General features: G+C 38.7%; 1 protein-coding gene across 2 annotated transcripts in view; it reads right to left on the bottom strand.

Annotated features, from left to right (window-relative positions):
• APBB1IP (amyloid beta precursor protein binding family B member 1 interacting protein) overlaps nucleotides 1–26,260 on the bottom strand; it is a 105,254-nt gene extending 78,994 nt beyond the window's left edge. Inside the window, exon 1 of one of the 2 annotated variants that reach the window (XM_023256458.2) lies at nucleotides 26,130–26,260. The gene's annotated coding sequence lies outside the window, so the exon portion shown is untranslated. Of the gene's footprint in view, nucleotides 1–23,065; nucleotides 23,792–26,129 lie in introns of those variants that run through there. The other variant, XM_003988174.5, reaches the window with a different exon arrangement.
• Nucleotides 26,261–26,504: the final 244 nt, after the last annotated feature.

Below are 26,504 nucleotides of genomic sequence, written 5' to 3'. Positions count from 1 at the left end.
CATTTACAAATAAAAGTTCTAGATATTTTCATATTATTATTGGGATGAGCTATTTCTACAATTCATTGCCAAGGTTCTCAGATTATAATTTTCAAAGTGAAAAGACACTGAAATGGCAGATAATGCATTATGAAGGATTGCCTTTTAGGTACCAGATGCCTACCTATTAAAAGTTTCTATTAGAATTCAAGAGAAGTTGTTTAACTTCCAACAGTACTTAAGATAATAAATAAAAATGAATCTTTGTATTTAACCAAATAAGAAATATAGAAAAATTCACAACCTTCTTTGATAAGCCTAAAAGTTATACTGTGAACTCTAAAGGTTTTAAGGAACATTGTATGGCCTTGGGTAATGAACAGCTGGGTGTCCTGGCATGCTCTGCACATCTTAACATCTTTAGATTCTCCATTTTAAGAAGTTTTATTTGTAATACTAACAAGAAATGATATGTAATTCTATGAATCACTTTGTGCTCTTAGGTCTTAAAATTTTCCTGAACATTTAATGCAGCATCTTCCCACCTCCAAAAAGAAAACATTAATGAGTTAATCAATGAAATATGACAGTAACATTGAATGTTCTCAAGATGAGAACTGAAAAATGACCTTTGGCTTTAATACATAAAAGTAACTGGTTATCTCTGGAGCGTTGAGGGCTTCCAGAAGTGACTGGGAAATAGAGATAGCAACACAGACAACAGCACTTACACATGCTACCTTCTCTATCATTGAGAATTCTTCTGAAGTCACTTTCATGGCTCCAAGTATCTTCCATGTGGATGTGCTGCACCATCATTTAATCAGTTCCCTATTGTTGGAAATTTACAGTTTGCTCTTCTTTTCAAAGATACGATGCTATGAGCCAGATGTCTGCATTTGCAGAAAAATTATATGCAGCATGGCTGAACAATAAAATTGGAGATATCAACCAATTCTTGACTTTCTGTGGGGTGAGGAATTTTCCATTTCTGTGTCGTGGTCAATATTCTGCACCTGTCACTAAGAAATCCCCAAAGATTGGGGCTCTTGGTAATGATAAGGGTCAAGTGTGGTAAACTCTGCATTAATAAGCTCAAGCAGTGTGTGCCCCACTGTGTCATTTATTTCTCTCTGTTTAGAACTATTTGCAGTCATTTCTGTGACTGCTGGTGTGTGCAAAACCTACTAGGGTGATACATGCCATGGAAAAAATTTACATCAGAAAAATATGAGGTATATTTAAGATTTTTCGGTGACAACCAAGTTTTAATTATTTTCCTGAGTTTCTCATTAAAATTTCTATCTTCTTCAAAAATGCTACTGACAATACTTTTCACTCTATTTTAAAGAAAGGAATTGAACTTGTACTCCCCCACATTTAAGATGATTCATCCCTTAACTAAAACAAGAAAATATCTAATAGTTTCCTCCTAAACCATTTTCCATATGTATCCAGCGTGCGGTGTGTGTGGGCTTCGATTTTGTGTGCAGCTACCTCACCTCCATGACATGTGGGCCCATCTAGGTGGGCCTCAAACAGCCACTGAACTGCAAGGGGCAGACAAGACCCTCCCCCAGGGACGAAAACAGAGACTAGAACTGGAATGCCTGGGTTCAAGACCCAGCACTGCCACTTACTGCTGTGCAACATTGGGCAAGTTACTTCACTTCTCAGTGTGTTAGTTTTATCTTTGAAAAGGTATGAAAAAAAGCTACCTCATGGGGTCAAAGTGAGAATTCTATAAATTAATACATGTAAAGTGCAATTAGAATGGGCCTGGCTTAGATGGAAGATCTCAGGAAGTGGAGATCCTCATACTATTAAGCAGTCAGAACTACAGCCATCTTTTAGCCACCCAGAAGGCTGATGTGCAAAGATGCAGGCTGAGGTCGGACACCGATCATGGTTATGAAGGGAAGGAGGGCGATGACAGCATGGCATATTGTTAGAATCAATGGTCTTCAAACCAGGCTCCTCCCTCTTGCCCCATCCCTTCCCACCAGAGAAACCACTTGGCCCAGGGATGTTCTCGGTTGCAGCTGGTTGGGGTGTGGAGGCCATGAGTTGAAAAAGGAACAGAGTTAAAAAAACACAAAGACTGCATCTTCTGAGACCCTAATGGAAACCAAGAACACCAGCCTCTGCTTTGTGGAGTATGCTGGGACAGCCTAGGGTAACAGCTAAGGCCACACATTTCTGTGCATTGAATTTTGACATCAACTGGTCACTTACCACATGTGGGCTCCTGCATTATTACTTATCACACCTAGTCTACAGGTACAGCATTTAAAATTTCTCTCTTACAGTGTCAGAAAGCACAACTATAGAATGAAAATAATGAACCTGAAAACACAGAATGGTCTAGAGTTCTTTGTTCACTGACTAACAGTCTGGAAACCAAGGAAGAATGGCATCACCAGGCTATTTTGAGGAATTTCTGGAAGATGTTAAGGAGAAGGGACTATACAGACTGAAAAATGAGTGCTAAGGAAACAGCAGTCCAATACGAGTCTAGAGGGGGTCTGGTTAAGATAGAGCTAAGGAAAACACCAAGCTCAGGATCATCAAGGAGAGAACCCAGAGACCACCCCCCCCCCCCCAGTTGGAGGAGTAATTATTCAAAGGACTGAGTGCTATGGGCCATTTTATTTCTATGTCACAAGGAAAAATGAGCTGCCACAATCGCCCCAGTCTAAAATCAGCAAGAATCCTTGCCTTAAATAACATGGGAGAACTGTTTCACTAGTTCCTAAGCTGAGCATTGAGCCTCCGAAAACAAGTAGAGCAGTGCTTTGAAAGTTGGGGTTGCATAACAGACAGCAGATTCCAATCCCACCAGCCAACTATTCAATCAATCAATCAATCAATCAGTCAGTCAGAAAGAGTGGGAAGAGAAATGTCCACATTCATTGAAATGTGCTAAGAACTCTTATGTGCTCCACCTCCAGCACAAAGCCTTGCTAGCCTCAGTAAACAGCCCTCAAGGAGGGCTGACACTTAATGTCTCACTGTCATCCAAACCAAAAAGATAGCTGTATTATTCCCCACATTCGTTTATAGAACCTCACAGTCAGCTTCCTAGTCAAGAAAGAGGGTTGTTACAGCTGCCAAGTAAATCCACATCATTTTCCTATATTATTCCAGCCCTTTCATTAAAATTATGAATCAACAACCAAGGGTGATGAAATATTTGAGGAAAAGCAAGAGCATGGGCGCCTCAAGACTAAAACCAGAATACTGACCCTGGGGAGACAGAGTTGATGAGAGAAATGGAAAAGGAATTAAAAAAAAATCCCAACTGATGCCTTCAGAGTTTTAAGATGACACAGCAACAAGTAGAGGTTGCTATTAAAAAAGCAATAAAAAAATAAGAAAACAAATCAATATTACTTACAAACATAAATGCAAAAATCCCAAATAAAATTTTAGAAAATTGATTCCAGAAATATATTAAAAGAATAATACATAACAACCAGGAATGCAAGAACAGTTTACTAGCAGGGAATATATTAATTCACTAAATTAAATATTAAATTGTAGACTATATGGTGAAAAGGTAGTTAGTAAAAATCTGATATACATTTTTGGTAAAAACCCCTTAGCAAGACTGAAATAGTTGGTACTCTCCTTAACTTGATAAGGGCATCTACCAGAAACCAATGGCAACTATTATTCTAAATGTAAAACACAAAAACTGTTCCTATTAAAGTCAGATACAAGTTAAAGAGTCTCATCATTACTGGTACTATTTAAGTTTATTCTGGTGGTCTCAGACAATACAGAACCAGAATAAAGATTTCAAATTTATAGATATTTTGTGGCAGAATCTGACAAACTATTTCTATAGATGGACAGATAGTAAATATTTTAACGGAAAAGGTGCTGTAGACAACCAGCGATGGCTAGTGGCAGTAAAACTAACTTTCTTTCTTTTTTCTTTCTTCATTCACTCACTAGAAATACTGAATGTTTAATACGTAAATATTAACACACCATTGCACAAACAATGGGCCAAATAAGAAATCAAACAGCAAATCAAAGTAGGTCTCAAAACAAAAGGAAAAGAGGGGTGCCTGGGTGGCTCAGTCAGTTAAGCACCTGGCTCTTGATTTCAATTCACGTCATGATCTCACAATTCATGGGACTGAGCCCCACATCTGACTCTGTGCTGAGAATGTAGTGCCTGCTTGAAATTCTCTCTCTCTCTCTCTCTCTCTCTCTCTGCCCCTCCTGCACTAGCATGTGTGCACGCGCGCTCTCTCTCTCAAAAAAAGAAAACACAATATTCTAAAACCTATGGGATGCAGCAAAAGTAGACACAGTGAAATTTATGCCATAAATGCTTGTATTAAGAAAAACAATTCAAATAAACAACCTAAAATTATGCTGCAAGGAAGTGGAAAAAGAAAAACTTATCTGAAATTTAGTAGAGGAACAAAATAACAAAGAAAAATCATAAATAAATAAAATAGAGACCAGAATAAACAGCATACCATTGAAAGTAATGACCTGTTTTTCAAAAAAACCCCACAAAACTGCATTAACTACATTAAGAAAATAAAAGAGAGAAGACTCAAAAACCAAAATGAGAAATGGACGAGAAAATAATGTAATAGATAACCACAGAAACAGAGTGTGATAACAGATTACTATAAACAATTATATACTAACAAATCAGATAACTTAGAAAAAAAAGACCCAATAAGTCCTAAAAATACACAAGTTATCACAACTGAATCATGAATCTTGAATACAAGAAACAGGAAGTCTTCTTAGACCAATAATAAGAATGAAAGTTGAATTAGGAATCAAAAATTTCCCAGCACAAAAAAGCCCAAGACCACATGGTTTCATTGATGAATTCTACCAAACATTAAAAAAATAATCTTTATCAAAATCTTACAAATAACGGAATAGGGGGAACACGTTCAAAATCATTCCATGAAGCCAGTACTACCCTGATATCAAAGCAGGATAAAAACAATACAAGAACAAAAAACTCGTTTGTCTGATATAAGTAGTGCTACTCTTTTAACATCCATTTGTTTGATGTTTCTCCACCCCTTCACTTTCAATCTGCAGGTGCCTTTAGGTCTAAAATGATTCTCTTGTAGGCAGCATACAGATGGATCTTATTTTTTAATCCATTCTGACACCCTATGTCTTTTGATTGGAGCATTTATAGTCCATTTGCATTCAAAATAATTATTGACAGATGTGTTTATCTTATTACTTGCTTTGTCATTATTTCTGGAGATTTTCTCTTGATCTTTTCTTGTCTTTGTCACTATTGGTCTCTCCTTTGCACTACAAGAGTCCCCTTTAATATTTCTTGAAGGTCTCATTTAGTGGTTACAAACTCCTTTAGTTTTTGTTCGTCTGGGAAACTCTATCTCTCTTTCTATTCTGAATGATAGCCTTGCTGAATAGAGTACTTACTGTTGGCTGCAGATTTCTCCTATTCAGTACTTTGAATATATCATACCACTCCATTCTGGCTTGCTAAGTTTCTGTTCAGAAATCTGCAGCTAGTCTTATAGGTTTTCCTTTGTAAGTTAAGGACTTCTTTTGTCTTGCTGCTTTTAAGATTTTCCCGTTATCACTATATTTTGCAAATTTAATTACAGTAAGTTTTGGTGTGGACCTGCTTTTGTTGATTTTGATGGGTGTTCTCTACGCCTCCTTGATCTGGATGTCTGTTTCTTTCTCCACATTAGGCAAATTTTCTGGTATTATTTCATGAGATAAATTTTCTGCCCCTTTTTCCTTCTTATCCTCTTCTGGAACTTCTATAATATGAATGTTATTACGTTTGATGGAGTCACTGAGTTCCCTAAGTCTATTCTCATGTTGCATATTCTTCTTTCTTTTTGGTTAGCTTCATTATTGCCCATTATTTTATCTTCTAGGTCACTATTTTTTTCCCCTGCTTCTTCCAGTTTGCTGTTCATTACATCAAGGCTGTTGCCAATCTCATTTATTGTGTTCTTCATCTCTTTTTCTTAACTCTTATCTCTGTTGTAAGGGTCTCATTGATGTCTTCTATTCTTTTCTCAAGCCCAGTGAATACCCTCATGATTGTTGCTTTACATGTTTTTTAATGTTTATTTATTTTTGAGAAAGAGTGCAAGCAGGGGAAGGGCAGAGAGAGACACACACACAGAATCCGAAGCAGGCTCCAGGCTCTCAGCTGTCAGCACAGAGACCGACGTGAGGCTTGAACTCATGAACCATTAGATCATGACCTAAGCCAAACTCAGATGCTTAATCGACTGAGCCATCCAGGTGCCCCATGATTGTTGCTTTAAGTTCTCCAGCAGGCATGTTACTTATATCTGTTTCATCAAGATCTCTGTGGCCTTGTTCCATTCTTTCATTTGGGATAAATTCCTCTGTCTTCACATTTTGTCTGAGTCTCTGACTTGTTCTTCAATAAGGCCTCTTGTCTCCCTTTAGTTATGTAGCTTGTTCTGTCAGTCCTCAGGCCTATCTGTGGAGTATTTAGGATGATTTGATAGTTACCTAGTTGTGTTTGTGGGACAAGAGGAGTCTACTCCATTGCCATCTTTGATCTCAAACTTCATTTACAAAAGCACCATAGATTTGTCAAATAGGCAATAGGGAAAAGATGAAATTAGCATAATTGTAGGTGACATGATTGTATACATAGGAATATAAGCAAAAAGTAAAATTAATTAGAAGATGTGATGTAAATATATACAAAATAACATTCCAATATATTCAGCAACATGTTAGAAAATGATATGGCAAAAAAATCAAATTTATAACAGCAACCAAAACTATGAAAAATACAGAAATAAATAATAAAAAATTTGCCAATTTCATATAGAGAAAACTATATAGCATAAAAGAAAACTTGAACAATGGAGGTAACATGTTACTAGAAAGGAACATTCAATGTGGTGAATTTTATACTCATTCTTCCTAAATGAATATAAAATTTTTGTGATTTCAATAAACTTTCAGATGGATTAAAACAAATTTAAAAAGCTGACAAACTATTAACTTCAACTGAGAAATAAAATATTATTCTTTTTTTTTTTTAAATTTTTTTAAGTTTATTTATTTTTGGGACAGAGAGAGACAGAGCATGAACGGGGGAGGGTCAGAGAGAGAAGGAGACACAGAATCTGAAACAGGCTCCAGGCTCCGAGCTGTCAGCACAGAGCCCGACGCAGGGCTCAAACTCACAGACTGCGAGATCATGACCTGAGCCGAAGTCGGACGCTCAACCGACTAAGCCACCCGGGCGCCCCTAAAATATTATTAAGTAATAACAAAAAATATATTTTAAAGAAAAATGTGGTACTTTAAGATATACACAAATAAACCAACAGAAAAGAGCAGAGATCACAGAATTTAAATATATGAAAAAGTTGGCAATTAATAATCAGCAGAAAGAAATTACTTAATAAATCACTATCCATTTGGAAAAAAATAACATCAGATCCCTACTTCATCACCATACACATAACAAATTTGAATGGAGTTAAGAATCTCAGTGTAACAGTAAAACTAAGAGTCATAGAAAAAAGGTTTTTCTTTCTCCCCTTCCTAACTCTCTCCTTCTTTATAATTCTGTGGCAGATGCTACTAACTGGCTTTCTGAAATGCTCTCTCCTAGTGCTTGGTATGCTGTGTTCCCGTAACACTGAAGCTGGAAATCTAGACACGCTATTTCTCAGACTCCTTTGCAGTTAGGGTTCTACTTGTGATCAAGTCAAGGAGACACGCTGACGTGAGATCTGCTGGGTGGAAATGAGCAACATAAGTGAAAGCCACACGTGGACAAACAGAATCTTCCAGGGGCAGTTATCGTGTCCCTTCATTTTACTTTATATTTTATCTTTTTTGAGTTTTCATTTAGATTCCAGTTCATTAACACACAGTGTAATATTGGTTTCAAGTATAAAATTTAGCGTCCTTATCATGAGACTGAGTCATGGATATTGGTGGCAGTGAGGATTCACCAGAACAGTTCTGAAGGTACAGTTGGGCATTTCCCCTGCCTGTTATTCCTGACGGTTAACATCACACCTAACTCCCTGGCCCTCCCAGTTTTGTATGCAGTCATATCCCTTGTAATAAACTCCTTTCTGTTTAATCTAAAACGGATTCTGTTTCCTGATCATTACAAATAGTGAGGTATTTTCCAAGCATGACCTAAAATCTAGGTGCTTTAAAGAAGCTACTTCTTTATATTTATTCATTCATCAATATTAAATATCTAATATCATAGAAATATTCATTCTTTTTGTTTCACTTATTCAACCTTTAGGAATTTAATTCAAGGAAATTTTACATACTATGAAAGAACTCTTTATGCCTGAAGGTGAAACTGCAGCATTATTGGAAATTAAAAGCAATTTAAATATCCAACAAAATGGGAAGAATTAATTATTGCAATGCACAATGGGTTTTTTGTTACTATTAAAAATAATGGCTATGGAGACTATAACCGTATATTTAAGTAAAATAAGCAGGATACAAAATAATTTATATTCTAATATTACAGTAATGTAAAAAAAACAGGGGCCGTGAAAAAAAACTAGAATAAATCAATATGTGAAATAGTGCATGTAATAGGGTGCTGGTCTCTTTTTCCCTATTTTCCAAATTTTCCATCATGTACCAATTTCATAATTTAAAATAGAATTAAGAGTCACATTTGGGTTCAGGTCCACAGAAGTGACCTAAAGGGCATGCTGGCAAAACCAGAGGTTAAGACATATACATTTAAAATTGAGATACAATTGGACATATAACATTGTGTATCTTTAAGGTATACAATGTATTGATTTATATACTGCAGTATGATCACCACCACTGTTAGGTAACATTTCTGTCATGTCACATAATTATCATTTCTTTTGTGTGGTAAAACAATTAAGATCTAGTCCTTTAGCAACTTTTAAGTTTATATTACAGTATTGTGGAGTGTAATCAATATGCTGTAGACTAGATCCCCAGGACTTGTTTCATCTACTGGTTCCAAATTTTACCCTTCAACATCTCTAGCTCCAGGTAAACACCATTCTACTCTCTGTTTTTATGGGCTTGACTTTTTAGATTCTACATATGAGAGATCATATAGTATTTGTTTTTCTGTCTGACTTCTCTCACTTAGCACAGCACTCTCAAGGTGTATCCATGTTGTTACAAATGACAGGATTTCCTTCCTTCTGATGACTGAATAATATTCCATTCATCCTTCTGATATACTCCACATCTTCTTTATCCATTCATCCATTGATGGACACTCAGGTTGTTTCTGTATCTTAGCTGTTGTGAATAATGCTGCAGTAAGCATGAGAGTGCAGGTATCTCTCCGAGACCCTGTTTTTGTTTCCTTTGGATATACATTCAGAAGAGAGATTGCTAGACCAGAAGATAGTTCAATTTAAAAAAAATGCTTAAGTTTATTTATTTTGAGAGAGAGGGCATGTGCAAGAGAGGCAGGAGAGAGGGAGAGAGAGAGATTTCCACGCAGGCTCCACACTGTCAGCATGAGGAGCCAGATGTGGGGCTTGAACTCACAAACCCGTGAGATCATAGCCTGAGCTGAAATCAAGAGCCAGATGCTTAACCAACTGAGCCACTCAGGCACCCATAGGTAGTTCTATTTTTAATATTTTGAGGAATCTCCATACTGTTTTCCATAGTGGCTGAACCAATTTACATTCCCAACAGTGTATAAGGATTCCCCTTCCTCCGCATCCTCACCATCACTTGTTATCTCTTTTCTTCTTGACGACAGCCATTCTTACAGATGTGTGGTGATATCTTGTTGTGGTTTTGACTTGCATCCCTGATGACTAGTGATGTTAAGCACTTTTTCATGTACCTGTTGGACACTTGTATGCCTTTTTTAGAAAAATGTCTATTTAGGTCCTCTGCTCACTGTTAAATGGGGTTGTTTGTTTTGTTGTTGTTGTTGTTAAGTTGTAGGAGTTCTGAATATATTCTGGATATATCATTTCCTTTGTGTGGTAAAACTTACCTGCTATATGGTTTACAAATAAATATTTTCTCCCATTTCATAGGTTGTCTTTTCATTAAATTCCACTGTGAGGGCTGCTTACAAAAAAAATGGAAAAGGGACTCTTCTCCACCCCATCTGATTGTGACTTTACTCTCCAAAACATTGCCAGGATCAATCTGAGGTGGACAATTTGAGGTGGAAAATGTATTGCAATAGTTCCTTGTTTTTCTTGTCTAGACTCTAAACATTCTTAGTGAAAAGAAAATTCAAATGAAAATATATCTTTCATGTGTTGTTTCTGATGGTTGAATCTTATGACTCTTATTATTTAATTTTTTTTTAATATTCATTAATTTTTGAGAGACACAGAGAGAGAGAGAGTAAGAGAGAGAGAACAAGCAGGAGAGGGGCAGAGAGAGGGAGACACAGAATCTGAAGCAGGCTCCAGGCTCTGAGGTGTCAGCACAGAGACTGATTAGGGGCTTGAACCCATGAACCGTGAGATCATGACCTCAGCCAGAGTCAGACACTCAACTGACAGCCACCCAGGCACCCCAAATCTTTTTTTTTTTTTTAATTTTTTTTTCAACGTTTATTTATTTTTGGGACAGAGAGAGACAGAGCATGAACGGGGGAGGGGCAGAGAGAGAGGGAGACACAGAATCGGAAACAGGCTCCAGGCTCTGAGCCATCAGCCCAGAGCCCGACGCGGGGCTCGAACTCACGGACCGCGAGATCGTGACCCGGCTGAAGTCGGACACCCAACCAACTGCGCCACCCAGGCGCCCCCAGGCACCCCAAATCTTATGATTATTTTAATAAAAAGTATTTTATTTGTTTTTTGTTACTATGCTTAGTAACTTTCCAGGGAGTGTTTTTCTTGTCAGAAGCTAATTATTTTTGTTAGTTCTCCAGAACAACAACTGCAATTAAGAATTAAGCTTTATTTGTATAGGTTCAGCACTGACTCATTATTAAACAAACTTTCCAGCCAAAAATATATTCTTTTATATATACAAATTGTTTTGAAGACTAAATCAATGGGGGCACCTGGGTGGCGCAGTCGGTTAAGCGTCCGACTTCAGCCAGGTCACGATCTTGCGGTCCGTGAGTTCGAGCCCCGCGTCAGGCTCTGGGCTGATGGCTCAGAACCTGGAGCCTGTTTCTGATTCTGTGTCTCCCTCTCTCTCTGCCCCTCCCCCGTTCCATGCTCTGTCTCTCTCTGTCCCAAAAAAAAAAAAAAAAACCGTTGGAAAAAAAAAGACTAAATCAATGTTCTATGGAAAATAATACTTAAGATTTGGCTCACAAAATTATGACCTCAGCAATGGTTAACATATTTCCTCTCTATATTTGGCTGATTAATGGGAAAATTATATCATATAGAGGATCTGAGTAAAAAATCAGGCTTTGCCTTAAAAAAATTAGGCTTAACTCATAATATTTATTAAAAACTCATCATGTATCAGAAAATCTCAATAAATTCCCCAAAGAAGAAATTGTACAGGCTGTATTTTCTGATTAAATATAATAAAAATAGAAATTACTAATAAAATATTAAATAAATAAAATAAATCCTTAAGAGAAAACCACTTTACTAACAACTTAAGGATCAGAGGAGAAAATTTCAGAAGACAATTTCAAACTATCTAGAAAATTACCATAGTAAAGGGTACACACACACATATGAGAGTCAAGTTCAGATGAAATTTGGAAATTGGGAAATAAAAAGAATAAAAGCCTTCCACAACGACAATAATTAAAGCAGAACAACAGTGTAAGAATAAAACAGACAATGATGGAACATAACGGAAAGCAGAAATATATTCAAGAATATTAAAGAATTTGGTGCTTTATAATCTTACCAGAATGGAAACATAAAATGAAATAAAGTCTTAATGTTTTTGGCTAGCATATTATAGTCTTTGTTTTGCACCAACTTTACCACCAATAACTTATTTTAGGACACTGCGACTGTCCCGTGATGCCCTGACGTAAAAGACATAATACACTGAGAGACAACTTGGATTCATTTTGTTAAGGACACTGAGAGAAAAATGTGGTACCGTGCTTGATTGATTTCTTTGGTAAGGTGTTCACGGACCTTTCCAGACAAAGGTCTCTGTAAAACTTCTAAGAAACCACCCATTAAGTCCTCACACTGTCCATCCCATGCATCTTCCTGTTGTCTAGGCGGCTGCTTTGGCAAAGGCATGACAGTAAAAATACCCAGATGTCATCAATATGAACAAAGATGCAGCTTTAACTACTTTTTGAAGTAAATTATTTAGAAAAGTGATTTAGATATTTTCTGTGATCCTGGATTAACTTTGGGGTAGATCCTCCCTGATCTTTGTTTTCTATTATCTAATAGAAATATCTAATATCTTTTTATTCCTATTATCTAATCTCTGTAGATACTGTGGCAGAGTGGAGCAGAAACATCTCACTGATCCATGTCTCCATCTCTCTCCTCACACTGAGCCCGACACTTAACTTCCGTTGTCTGCAGGGCATTCCCACAAAGGGTGGTGGTTCAACCACAACATGGCCCCCTTCCAGCTTCCTCTTCTCCACCCTGCCCCTCACCCCACCCCTGGTTTGCCGATATAAGTTGTGGCTCAGCAAGATGCAAATTAGAGCTTATTTTGGGAACTAAGGAGAAAGTCGGCACAGCTCTGGGTGAAAATCAGATCCCAGGGAAGATCAGAGTAGCAAAGTGAGGCTGAGACTGGGTATTTGGGCAGAAGACACTCAAGTTTGGTGAGCAAGTCACCAGAACTGTGGAACTGAAACAGAAGCCCCACACTAAGAAGTGGAGGAGCAGATGAGACACAGGCAAGAGCAAGCTCAGTGAAGACATACAGGGTGGGCTAATCTAATAGCAGTGGTCGTCTGCGAAGATCACACTCAGCCTTCCTGCTAATAGGAGCCAACTAGACATGACTCTCCCTCTGCCCACATAACACCCCAACTCCCCCCCACCAAACCAGCCTCCATTTGTCTTAGCCTATAGTACAATTATCTCCCCTCAGCCACATTCTCAGGAACTTCAGAGGCATCTTGTTAGCCTCCTGTTCCTGAGGCCCTCACCTGGGTCAGCCAGGGTGTCTTGTCAATGCAGCCTTCCTAATGCCCTTGAATTTGTCCTATTCTTTCCACACTACCACCCTCGTTCGGCTCCACCATAGGTCTTACCAGGTCTCTGCCATCTGCTTACTATTTATCTCTTTACCTCTAGTCTTTCCTTAAAGCCAGGGTCTAAAATGCTACCAGAGTTTTCTTATTAAAACCCAGTTCTCTGGGGCACCTGAGTGGCTCAGTTAGTTAAGCATCTGTCTTAGGCTCAGGTCATGACCTCACAGCTCCTGAGTTCGAGTCCCACGTCGTCGGGCTCTGTGCTGACAGCTCAGAGCCTGGGGCCTGCTTCGGATTCTGTGTCCCTCTCTCACTCTGCTCCTCCCCCGCTCATGCTCTGTCTCTCTCAAAATAAATAACCTTAAAAAAAAAGACGTAACTCACATAACATATAACTCACTCATTTAAAGTGTATAATTCAATGCTTTCTAGTATATTCACAGAGTTGTGCAACTATCATTAAAATCTGATTTTAGGACATTTTCTTCTCAAACTCCATACCCAATAGCAGTCCTTGTCATTTCCCTCACCCTCCCCTGCCCTAAGCAACCACCAGTCTACTTTCTCTCAAGATAAATTTGCCTACTGTGGAATTTCATACAAATGAAACCATACAATATGTGGTCTTCTGTGTCTGGCTTCTTTCACTCATGATAATGTTTTCAAAGTTCATCTACATTGTAATATGCATCAGCACTTTGTTTCTTTTTATTGCTGAATATTTCATTGTACTGAAACGCCATATTTTGATTATCCATTCATTAGCTGGTAGACATTTGGGTTGTTTCCATTTTTCAGCTATTATGAATTATGCTGCTATGAACATTTGTATACAAGGCTTTGCATGGAATATGTTTTCATTTTTAGGGGGATTCCCAGGAATGGAACTTGTGGGTTCCATGATAACTTTTAACTTTTTGAGGAACTGCTAGACTGTTTTTCCAAATCTGTGGCATGATTTTACATCCCACCAGCAGCGTATAAAGGTTCAAATTTCTCCATCAATATGTATGTCTGTCATTTTAATTGTAGCCCTCCTAGCAAGTATAAAGTTTTCATTGTGCTTTTGATTTGCATTTCCCTTATGTCCAATGATACTGAGAAATTTTCATGTGCTAATTCGTCATTTCTATATCTTCTCTGGAGAAAAGTCTACTCAGATCCTCTCCCTAGTATTAAAGTGGATTATATGTTATATATATATATATATAAACATATACATAAACATATAAACATATATATAAACATATACATATAAAGTGGATTATATGTTATATATATATATATTTTTTTATGCTGTTGTTGTTGTTGTCATAAGACTTCTTTGAATATTCTGGATATAAGTCCCTTAACAGATACAGATGAGTTATGTTTCAATAAACTCATTGTAAGGTGAAAAGATCCTAAATAAAAAATGTATTTAATACACCTACCCTACCAAACATCATAGCTTAGCCTAGCCTACCTTAAATGTGTTCACAATACTTACATTAGTCTACAGCTGGGCAAAATCTTCTAACACAAAGCCTATTTTATAATAAATTGTTGACTATCTCATGTAATTTATTGAATACGGCACTGAAAGTGAAAAACAGAATGGTTGCATGAGTGCAGAATGGCTATGAGTGTATCAGTTGTTTAGCCTGCGACCATGTGGCTGATTTGGAACTGAGGCTCACTGCCCCTGCCCAGTATCATGAGAGTCTTGTACCACATACCACTAGCTGGGTAACGGATCCATATTCAAAATATAAAGTACAGTTTCTACTGGATGAGCATTACTTTCACACCATGGTGAAGTCAAAAAATTGTAAGTTGAACCATCATAAGTTGGGAACTCTCTGTACATAATTTGAAAATAAAATATTTTGTTCTATTTTGTGCATTGTCTCTGTACTTTCTTGATGGCACTGTTTGCAGCAGAAAAGTTCCACATTTGGAAGTAGTCCAAGTTATCCAGTTTGTGTGTGTGAGTGTGTGTGTGTGTGTGTGTTCACTGTTATATCTAACATATTATTACTTCACCCAAGGTTATAAAGATCTACCCCTATGTTTTTCTCAAGGGTCTTATAATTTTAGCTCTTCATTTAGGTCTATGATCTATTTTGCATTAATCTTTGTATATTGTGTGAGCCATTATTTTTAAATGAATGCTATTGAGAGCATAGTGTTTTTTACACCTTAAGGTCCCCCCGCCCCCCGAAAGCTCTTTTCCTCTATCTGTAATGTAATAACTTCTAGTTCTCTGCATATCCAATCCAAACATAATCATTGAGTCATTTGTGCAAATGTACATAACAGTGAACCAGCCAATATAATAAAAATAAAAAGAAACTGTAACAGCAAGCACCATACTGCTATAATCTAGGATTTAGCAGTAATGGATTTAGGGTAAACTCATGGTTGCTCCCACAAAGAACCAGACTCCAGCAACACTGCCTTAGATTGAATCCACCCATAGAAGGATTTCTGATTAATCTGGCAAAGAAATTAATCCTCAATTTAAAATACACCGAGCAGCAAAACAAAACAAAAAACTCCCAAACCCCAAGAACCCCAAACAATGGAATCAGCAGATATGGAGTGAAATTCAACTTCTATAAGTGGATGTGTTTTATATGTGTTTCACATTAACAGTTACCATGTAACTTTACTAAGTTAAACTGAAAATCCTCAAATGCTTTTTTTTTATGATGATACATTCACAGTTCTTAATTCATGGCTCCTTTATATTTCAATTAGCTAAGCAATATATTGTTTTTCTTGGCATTTCTATCATTTATTTGCCTCTTGGTAAGAGTCTCAACTCCCTACACCATTTGGTTCAGCAGGTTCCTGAGTAACACAAATTTTGAATATGGATCTGTCTGCAGCAGAGACAACCTGTCAAAAATGAAATTATTCTCTTGTCTTTTTGTATCAATTTGTGGAGGGCCATTCAAGGCCCTCCTTTGTCAATATGCACCAGGGGTAACTGCCCCCTTAAACACCTTTTCCAGGAGTGATCAGGGTTTGTACTATAGCCTGAGGAACATTAGCAGTTCCCAATATCAACAAGCACCCTTGTTCCAAGGGGTACAAATACCAAACCAGGAAAGTCCATGTCAATCAGAGAAAGACAAGCAGAAGGTGAAGGAGTAGGTGGCAGGGAGGCCAGTGCTTCTAGTCAGGAAGCAGAGGCTAGGTGACTGATCCATGGCCTTACTGTTGTGTGTGTGCAGGCCAGCCTGGCATCTTCCCAGCTAGCCAGAAAAGCCTGTTCAGAGAAAACATCTTCTAGGGTGAGCTCATGCACAATCCACCACACGCACCACTCCAAAGTCATCGACATCTTTCTCTCATGAAACCTTTGCTTACAGTGAAAGTAGTTTGTTTCTGTTCCTCTATACACACCCTTTATGTTGCCTCTGTGCTGTTTCTCCTATTTTTCCCCACTTCTGTTAGTCTTATTCGTTACGCAAGGCCAGTTCAGGGCTCACTGCTGGATCCTGGTGATCTACCCTCATCTCAAATCCTGTAGCAGCAGTGTTAGGATCCGTTATTCGAAAGTTCATCAGCTTCCTTACAGTTTATCTCTATAGGTATTGTTATCTTCTCAACTATGTTGCAGAGGCAAAATTTACGCTTCAGCTCTCTTAGTACCATGACTGGCACTTAGAACTCAATATATGCTAGCTCACATTAATATGTATTAGCACCTATTTTAAAATAAGAATAGTAGGAGTTATAAATATGGGACAATCATTACAGGTCAGACATCTAGAGTGTCTCACTGAATTCCCCAAATAATCCCCTGATGTGGTGACATTCTAATTCAAATTTCTAAATTTAATTCAAAATTCTAATTTTATAGGTTATAAAGCTCAAGCCTAGAGAAATTAAATAATTTGTGTGTGCTCATGCAGCTAGCGACGGATGAACTGGACTGTGCCTGGGTCTAATTCAAAAGTTCACGTTAACAATCAGCATGCCACACTGCCTGCCGAAAACAAGGGCTGTGATTATTAAGAGGTGGAAACTGGCAGCTGCTTTGCTCATTCCTCTGTTACACTGTGTGTCTGTCCAGCTCTAATATAATCGTGTGTCTGTCTCTCACACCACGTTATGAGTTCAGATGTGGAACCCTGTATTTTCATCAAGTGTTGACACACACCATTTACTCAGTAAATATACTCAGCTGCTGAGTAATCTTGGGCAAGTTATTTAACCTCTCTGTTGGCTTAGTTTCCCCAGCTGTAAAATGAATAAGAACAGTCCATGTTTCATGGGGATGAGATGGTGTCTGTAAAGTGCTTAGTATATAGTTCCAGGCACAGTGATATTAGTGATACTAATATCAGCTATTATTATCATCATCATTACTTTTATTACTTTACTCTCCATTTAAAACAAGCAGTGGAGACAAATGTCAGTCACATATTCACAAACACAATCCCATGTTCGCAACTGGATGGGTACTTTGGTTTGTTACATTTCTGTGTACCTAGAAACTGGCTGGACTACCGTTTTTTTGTGGACCAGGCAGTTTCCAAAGACCAAGCCACTGGAAAGGACATCTGTAAATATTGTTTCTATGACAGAAATTCTTAACCATTCTGAAGAAGATAGGAGAGGGCATAAGCCTTGTTGAAAGGCATGAGCCTTGTTGAAACCATACCCATGAATCAAACCGACTCTATCTTCCAAGTCTTATCACTACCTGTCCCTCCCCGCCAGCCAAAAGAAGGTATATTTCTAGAGTTTGGAACCACTGCAAAGAGAGTTGTTGTTGATGCTTATGAAGTAGTAGGTGGAAGCAACGAGACAGAGAGAGAGAGAGACTAAGAGAGAGAGAGAGAAATGGCAACCACTGTTGCCTATGGCAACAGTTCACATTTTGCTGGATGTGGGTTTATGGCATACCGCTCCACTTATTTATTTCCATTCTTTCTCAGTCCTTGTTACTATTAGAAAGAATCCAAAAATAAGGTGGGAGGGGAAGAGAAAGAATAAAAAGGAAGGTAAGAAATGATAATTTGGGTTTGTTCTTGTTGCTAGAGAACTAACGAAGTATTTGAGTACAGGTTTAAATGTGAATTCAAATCAGGTTCCAGGGACAGACTCCATACTAATAGAAAACACTGTTCCCTTCTTTTTCCCTTTAGCTTACTTCATAATTCATCTAAGATGCTCTATGCAGCTGAGAAGTCAACACATAGTTAAGATACAATATTTGTGCCATTATCTAGAGTTGCACTGTCCAATTTGGTCACCACGAGTTCATGTGGTTACTGAGCACATGAATTGAGCCTAGTCCAAATGGAGATGTGGTATAAGGGTGAAACGTGGTTGATCTGACCTAGTATGGAAAAATGAAAGAAGACTTCACCAATAATTTTAACACTACTTAAATTTAATGCAATTTAGCATAATTAATATTAATTAATTAAGTGATCATTCAGGATACATACGAAATAAAATATATCCCTAAAATTAGTGTTACTTGTTTCTTTTTACTGTTTCTAATGTGGTTTCTTGAAAATTTAAAGTTATATACACGGTTGGTATTGTATTTCTGTTGGACAGGGTTGGTCTGGAGTGCTACAGTTCTGTTATTACAAGTGCCTAAGCATTTGACTCAAAGATGATAGATTATGGTGACTGCACCATATGAACCTAATTTGAATATTACTCACCAAGTGTTAAATCAGAATTGCTCCATTTCCTTTCCCACTGCACTTCATGCTGCAGCACTGCCCAACTATTTCATATGTGTGGTGCCTGGGGTAGCCTTCTTTCCCTGGGATGCCTGGAAATACCTTTATCCTTCCAAGGGCCCCACAGTCACCTCCACATGATGTCTTCCCTATAATCACTCTTCATCGTATTATTTCTGTACCTATCATTGCATATCACACACTGGGATGTGTTTATTTACAGGTTTGTCTCTCCCACTCAGTTGGAAGCTTCTTGAGGTTAGGGGCCACATCTTATTCTATTTTATACCCTCCACACTGGACACATTGTTGGCCTTCAACAGATGTGTGTTGAAACTGAAAACAAAAGTTATAATTATAGCATGCTGAGCAGAGTTTCACACAACTCAAACAGATGCATAAGAGCCCTAAGCCCCTGTAAGCCTTGAGGGATGCTATCTCTGCTCTGACAGTGTAGTGAGCTACCTTGGGGTTTCAGCTTCTCTATTCAGGTAGTGGTCTTATGAGCCATGTGTTTACAGCACTACATTCATGGCCCAAGCAACTTCGTTTCTGTTTGTTCCTTACAACAGGGGAAAAGTAATGTCACTGAATTAGTAAGCATGTTAAGAAATATTCTTGGTTTGCTAAGTAAGCCATATCACTTATGGAATTTAATCAGAAGGAAGCCATTCTCTTAAAAACAACAAAACAAACCCATACTATATCCTGAATCTACTTAGTTCATTGACCTGTCAGTTGTGAATTTTATGGTATTAGGAGACCTAAGTGAGTCTGTAATATTGTACTATAAATAGAGTAGCCTTAGATAAATTTACTTAATCAGTAATTTCATTAATATACTGTAAATCTCCTGCAAAAGATTTTATGGTATTCCCCCCTTCCCTAACTGATTCTTTTATTTTTTGAGATGAAATCTTAATAATGTATTTAACTGAAGACTGGAGTTTTGCCTGGTGAAAAAACATAGTCTATTAACTGGTAATCAACCACTTGGTTGGTGTTCCACTAAATACTACCATTCCATAAGTACACTGCTTTGATGGCTCCTATAACCAGAACAAATGAAACGTCAGTTATCACCATTCCAGTAGCTACTTCCTAATAAGGTAGAAAGTACTTTCACTTTTCAAAATACTATAACCATGTCATCTAACATTCTTCAACAGCTACTAGTGAACCTTTGGCCCTGGTTGAACACTTGCATCCATGTGAAATCCAGCTGTGCCAAGAGAAAGCTCCCCTCTCTTCCAAATCTGGTCTTGGGTTTTGAAAATATAAATATCTTAACCTCTGGTTTAGATAAAAGTCTCCTTTGTGGAAAAGGCCTTTGTCCTTCCTCCCTCAGAATTTGCTGCTAAACACAATCATAGAAACCTTGTATTGCCTAATGCCCAGGTTACTAGTAATGACTTTATGAATGTGTCTTTAGTGTCTATTTTTTGCTTTTACAGTCATTAAAGATAATTTTCATTGTCTAGCATTTCATGAAGTGGAATATTACTGATTAGTTGACTATATTCTTATTTTATCTGTATAAGATTACTAGTCAACCTTTTCAGCAAGTTTTTTTCTTCTTCTCCTTTCAGCAAGTTTTGAAAGAATGGTTAAAACTTTTTTCTTTTTCTAAAAGATCTGGTTTCATGTCCCATTTCTTCTTTTTTTTTTTAATTCTTTTAATGTCTACTTATTTATTTTGAGAGATAGCAAGCAGGAGAGGGGCAGAGAGAGAGGGAGACAGAAACCCCAGAAGGCTCTGCATCATCAGTGAGGAACCCAATGCCAGGCTTGAACCTACAAACCATGAGATCGTGACCTGAGCTGAAATAAAAAGTTGGATGCTTAACCAAATGGGCCACCCAGGTGCCCCTATGTTCCATTTCTTTAACTCTCAAACCATCATTTCTAATTCTGTATACTAAGAATAACAACAATATCTTCCCAAATAGCTACTCAGCCTGAATGACTTCAGCCTTATCTGTAATAAGCACATGGTTATTACCAATTGATACTTTATGTTCATATCCCAAACTGAACTTCTGACCATCTCCTCTCCAACCTCCCATGCCAATTGATGGCAATTCTATCTTCCACCTGTTTAGGTCAAGACTTTGGAATCACTGCTGACTCCTCTTTCTCTAACCCCATATCCATGCTGTCAAAAAATCCTGACCTCACCCTCAAAAAACATGGTGATTCCCAAAGCTTCCTAATGGGCTCCTGGCTTTCATCCTCAAGCAGTCAGAGTGAGCCTTTTAAATATAAGTCAGATCATGCTACTCCTCTCCTCAGAATCCCGCAACAGTCCCTCAATTTCACTCACAGTAAAAGCCAAACTTCTTACAATGGCCGACAAGACCTTACATGATCTGCCACCTCTTCATGCTCCTCTCCGGCCACATCTCCTGTTACTCTCGTCCTGCTCACCCACCTTCTAGCCATGTGAGCTTCCCTGTTTCTTGAATATACCAGGAAGAACCCTGTCTTACAGCCTTGGCACTGGCTGTTCCCTCTGCTGGGAACACAGTGCCCTCAGATAGCCTGTTAGCTAACTCCTTCAAAACTTTGCTGAAATTGTATCTACACAGTGAGACCAAGCCTAACCACCTTATTAAATACAACTTTACTTTGCTCAACTTTGACTTTTTTATGGCACTTTTCACTTATTAAACCTATATTACTTACTTCTTTATTATATTTACTGATTATTGTCTGTATCTCCCCGTTAGAATCCAAACTCCGCAATGGAGAGATCTTTGCCTCACCTACTCAGAAACACATTCAAACATCTAGACTAGCGCTTGGCAAATGTTTTTTAAATGACTGAATTGTATTTTCAGTAGAAATCTAAGTAATATGAAAAACTGAACACTTCCTAATATATGTATTACCCTTAAAACTTATACCCTGATGAATCTTGGTCACTTCAGTAATAACTAAGATACCCCTAACTATTTCTGTGGTACTTACTCTTAATCATTTATAACCTGCTTTGCTTTTTATTTTTAATTTTTTTTTAATGTTCTTTATTTTGAGGGAGACAGAGATCATGAGCAGGAGAGGGGAAGAGAGAGAGGGATACAGAGAATCCCAAGCAGGCTTCACACTGTCAGCAAAGAGTCCGATGCGGGGCTCAGACTTAGGAACCGTGAGATCATAACCTGAGCTAAAACCAAAAGTCAGACACTTCACCCACAGAGCCACCCAAGCGCCCCATTACGCTATTTAAAATAAGATGTCTTCACTTAACAGGAGACTCTATTTATAACTGTGCTTACGGTCAGAGATTCTAATCCCAGTCTCCCAAGGGCCAGTGTACTCTAATTCCCAGTTTGACATCTTTGCAAATGCATGTACATGCTTTCTAAATGCTTTTTAAAAAAAATCAGCACATTCAGAATACTGATATACAGAATATTCTACTGAGAAAAAAGGGGAATGCTATTGAGAGGACGTCAGAAGACGGATTGGTAATATTTTACTTCTTCAACTGGATGATAGGTATCCAGATGTTGGCTTTATTATTTGTTATAATTAACATACGCATTATACACCATCTTTTGTATGCATGAAACATTTCATAATAAAAAAGGACAAAATAAACCTAGTCTAGCTTACTTGTTCTACTACTGCTCTTTATTTTTCTTCCAGTTTGATAGGATATAGCTCCCTGGACATAAATCTTCTAGCCGGTTTGTGGAAACATAATTGCCGTGTGACTTAGCATTTAAACCCTCTCCCTGCCCACAACTGTCTCACTAATGAGTCTGTGATGTGAAACCAAGTCAGAAAGACCTCCAGTAGAAATTTAAAAAAATATATACTCACTGCTTCATTGATTTAATCAACCTGGTGAGCTATCAAGAGGGATGAGCATAAAGATAAAAATGAAAACACGTGATGGCTGCCAAAGCAGAATTAATTTTTCAAAAAACATATATAAATATAATAACTTCACAACTGATTATAATATCCTGTCTTCCCACTGTTGCAAGGCAAGTTCCTTGGTTATCTTAATTTCATCCTCCCTGTACCCACTGTGGTACAGGGATCTCATATGTGCTTCCACAGCACCTGACTCTGGTCATGTGTAGAACTGTACCCATTCATGTCCCCCCTTTCTAGGCTAGAAGAGCACTGAGCAAAGGGCCCATGTTTTTTCACCTTTTGAGCCCTGTCCCTGGTACAGCTCCTAGGGGGTGCCGTATGAGACTAGCTCAGTTCAAAGGTCAGCTCTGTTTCTTACCCTCTGCGTAAGCTTCTTAACCAATCTTCAGAAAATGTTTGGAAACTGCATCACGAATTCCAGCTTCAGAGCATGTGCTGAGAAGGTGTGGTCCCTTGGAATGGTGCTGTATCTCTGCCTGCTCATGCCTCAGGGTTGGTACCAACAGAGCTCCCTGGGTCAGGGGCTTGTGACATTCTGATGGCATAACCCACAAGTGGAACTGCTATATCTGCACATTTAGCAAATGCTTTTTGAGTCCTAACTATGGTGCCAGGAATTTGGCTAGACAATGGGGATGCTGTGGTGGCAGGTCACATTCTCTAGTCCCTAGAAGCTGTCCACAGGCCCTGCCTTGTTACTGTGCATGTACAACCTTAGCCCCTTAAATTGATTATGGCTTATTCAACGCCATTCCTTCATGCTGCTGTTCTCTCTTCTCAAGAGAAATCTGTTAACTTTTCCAAATAGAGAGCAGTTTCCCCTACAAATCATGTTTCTCATAACTATAATACAGAAAAACATGACTATACAACCAGTGTGAGCTATACCCTCAATCTAACACCTCAAATCCTGGCATTTATGATGTACTTCAATTTGTAATAATTGCTTAAACTTTAAGCTACTTGCCACAGAGGATGACAGAACTGACATAAAATATGGACATATTTAAGGGTGCCTGGGTGGCTCAGTTGGTTGAGTGTCTGACTTCAGCTCAGGTCATAATCTCATGGTTGGGGAGTTTGAATTCCATACGGGGCTAGCTGCTGTCAGCTTGTCAGCACACAGCCTACTTCAGTCCCCTTCTCTCTGCTTCTTCCCCACTTGTGTTCTCCCCCCAAAATAAAATAAAGTTTAAAAAATACTTAGACACATTTACATCCAAAAAAATTAATTATGTTATAAGAATTGTTCTATTTCCAGGTGAGAATTACTAAGATCATTCTATTGCCTATAAAATAAACTATGAGGTCTTTAGCATTGAAAATATTTTGGTGTGATAAACTATGAAATGCCAACTTAATTTATATAAGATTTATGGACTCACTGAAAGGTTTTGGACATAAAAATAATTAAAATAAGATGGAAGAGGATTAGAAGCAAACGAAAATAATAATGCTTTTGAAAGTAGGATGGTTTAAAGAAATTCAGAGTGGCATATCAAACAGACATTTATGGCAATAAATTTTATAAATAGCTCATTCTAATAGTAATATGAAAATATCTAAAACTTTTTTACTATGAGTGAATAAAGGTAAAAAAAAAGTGGATGATTGTTATACATTCCTAGGATATAAAAATAAGAAAAAATTAATGGACACTATATGTATAACCTTGTAAGTAGTGTGTTTAAGATTTAAAGTAACTAAATCATTAAGTAATCCATATCACAAAGTTATATCTCTTGAGTAACAATAATTGAAGAATTTTGGAACCTAATACTGACCTGTCCAAGCTTGAGCACATCAATTCTCTACCTCAGTTTTTTCAACAGAATGGAAACCTGCCATTTTACATATAGAACAAAAATGGACCATTTTTGGAGGACCTTCTATAGAAACAAAGGGCCTCAAACTGTTGATATTTCAGACTTTAACAAAATATGTTATCAGTATGATTTTCTCCATTTTTTTTCTGTGTGATCAGCAATTCTAACTTTGCTAGTATTCTAGGCAGGACAAATTCAAAGAATTTATAGCTGCTCCCCAATTGCTACTATAATGACAGACATCCTCTAGTCAAACAAATTCGCTTCCCTCTCAGGTCCAGGGAGGTTAAGGCAACTTAATCAAGGCCAACCTCGTCTAGTTAAAGGCGGATTTGGAGCTTGAATCCAAATCTCCCAAATACCCAGAAAAAACCCACAAGCATTAGTATCGGTGTGAAATGATTATGTGTTAACAGCCTGAAGATGACATTAAATTTCTTAGACCTTTCACAACACGTTGAACAGACAGGAAATACCACCCGGAAGACATTATAGAAGATTTCTCAGTAGTTTTTTTGTTAATTTTGCTAGCCAATCTTAACTGGAAGACTACTGCAGTGAGGCCTGAGGGAAAATTGGCATTGGAGGTTCATTCCAAGGGACAAAAGCTCTCTTTCTGAAATTTCTGTTCAGAGGCCCAGAATTTAAAATTAGTAGTAGGTAGTAAGTACCCTTGCCTTTATTTAAACCACATTTTGCCACCAGAAATAATATCCTTGGGAGTAATCAAGTCATGCACCTTTTCTCTATGTTACTTTCCTCTGATACTGCTTTTTTTTCTAATGTCCACATTTAAAGTTCTTCAACAGCTTTACTCTGAGTGGCACTAGGAAACTACACATTTACCTTTCCACAATGGTATGAAAAAGGAATACCTTCCCCAAAAGACAGTAAGAGGTGCAAGGGACAAAGTCTCCTGGGGGACTCCTGGGCTGAGGTCCCCTGGATGTAAGGGCATCCCAGTTAGTTTCCTTCATGCTATAAAACGTCACTCTGGGCATTCCCCCCAAACCAAATTATGAAACTTACACCTGCTGTCCAAATCTTTTCCTCTACCTTATTGTAAAATGAAAAGGACAATCACTGGTAAAGATGTTTTTAAAACGACGAAAGAATTGTCCAAAAGTTTTAAAGTACGGTAACACTAAAATACATCAGACTTCGATCGTCACTCTCATTCCTGCACGACTTGCATTTAATCTAAGGTGCCCTAAAATGCCCCCAGGAATTCCTCCAGAGGGGTCAAGTTGGGGCTCTGGACAGCTGGACAGGTGAGGGTTCATACGGGTTCCCCGACTATCTCTGAAGCAACTTTCTGGGCAGGAAATCAGTCAAATTGTGATGAAAGCGAACGCGGGGAAGACGAGCCCGCGCCCCAACCCCCCGCGTGGCCGGGTCAAGTACTCATGTCGGCGGAGGGGACCCTGGGGACGCGCTCCCCTCGAGGGCCAAGCGGGGGGAGCGCGTTCTCCCGGCCAAAGCGGGGAGCTGGGTCGGGCGCGGGAGCAGACCCGCTGGACACACAGGGTCCCGCGGCAGCCCCGAGGGTCCCGGCTGCAGCTCTCAGGGCGCCCGGACGGGGCCGGCGCCGCTTACCTCGACGGCTGCGTGGGGACTCGGCGGAGCTCAGCTGGGACTCCGCGCGGGCGGGGCGCGGGCCGGCGGCGGGGCAGCGGCGGGGCAGGCGACGCGGCGCGCTGGACTCCACCCGGGCTCAGGTCCGCCGCCTCGGGGAGGAAGTGGTGTCAGCCCTGCCCTTCCCACGCAGCGCGCAGACGTGAGGCGCCCGCCGCGCCGCTTTGCATCGAGGTGCCACGAGGGCGCGCGGTTCGAGACACACACGGAGGAGTACGGGTGGATGCAGACTCTTGAAACTCGGGGACTGCTTTTTCCAACTAATCGGGTCTGTGCCTCGCTTCTACACCACACCCTCGAAAGTTTTTTTTTTTAATTCTGGGAAAAGTTGGGCCT

Source organism: Felis catus, chromosome B4 (assembly GCF_018350175.1).
Source record: "Felis catus isolate Fca126 chromosome B4, F.catus_Fca126_mat1.0, whole genome shotgun sequence".
Classification (NCBI taxonomy): domain Eukaryota; kingdom Metazoa; phylum Chordata; class Mammalia; order Carnivora; family Felidae; genus Felis; species Felis catus.
Note: the sequence above shows the minus strand (reverse complement) of the source record. Positions and strands in the feature narration are given on the sequence as shown.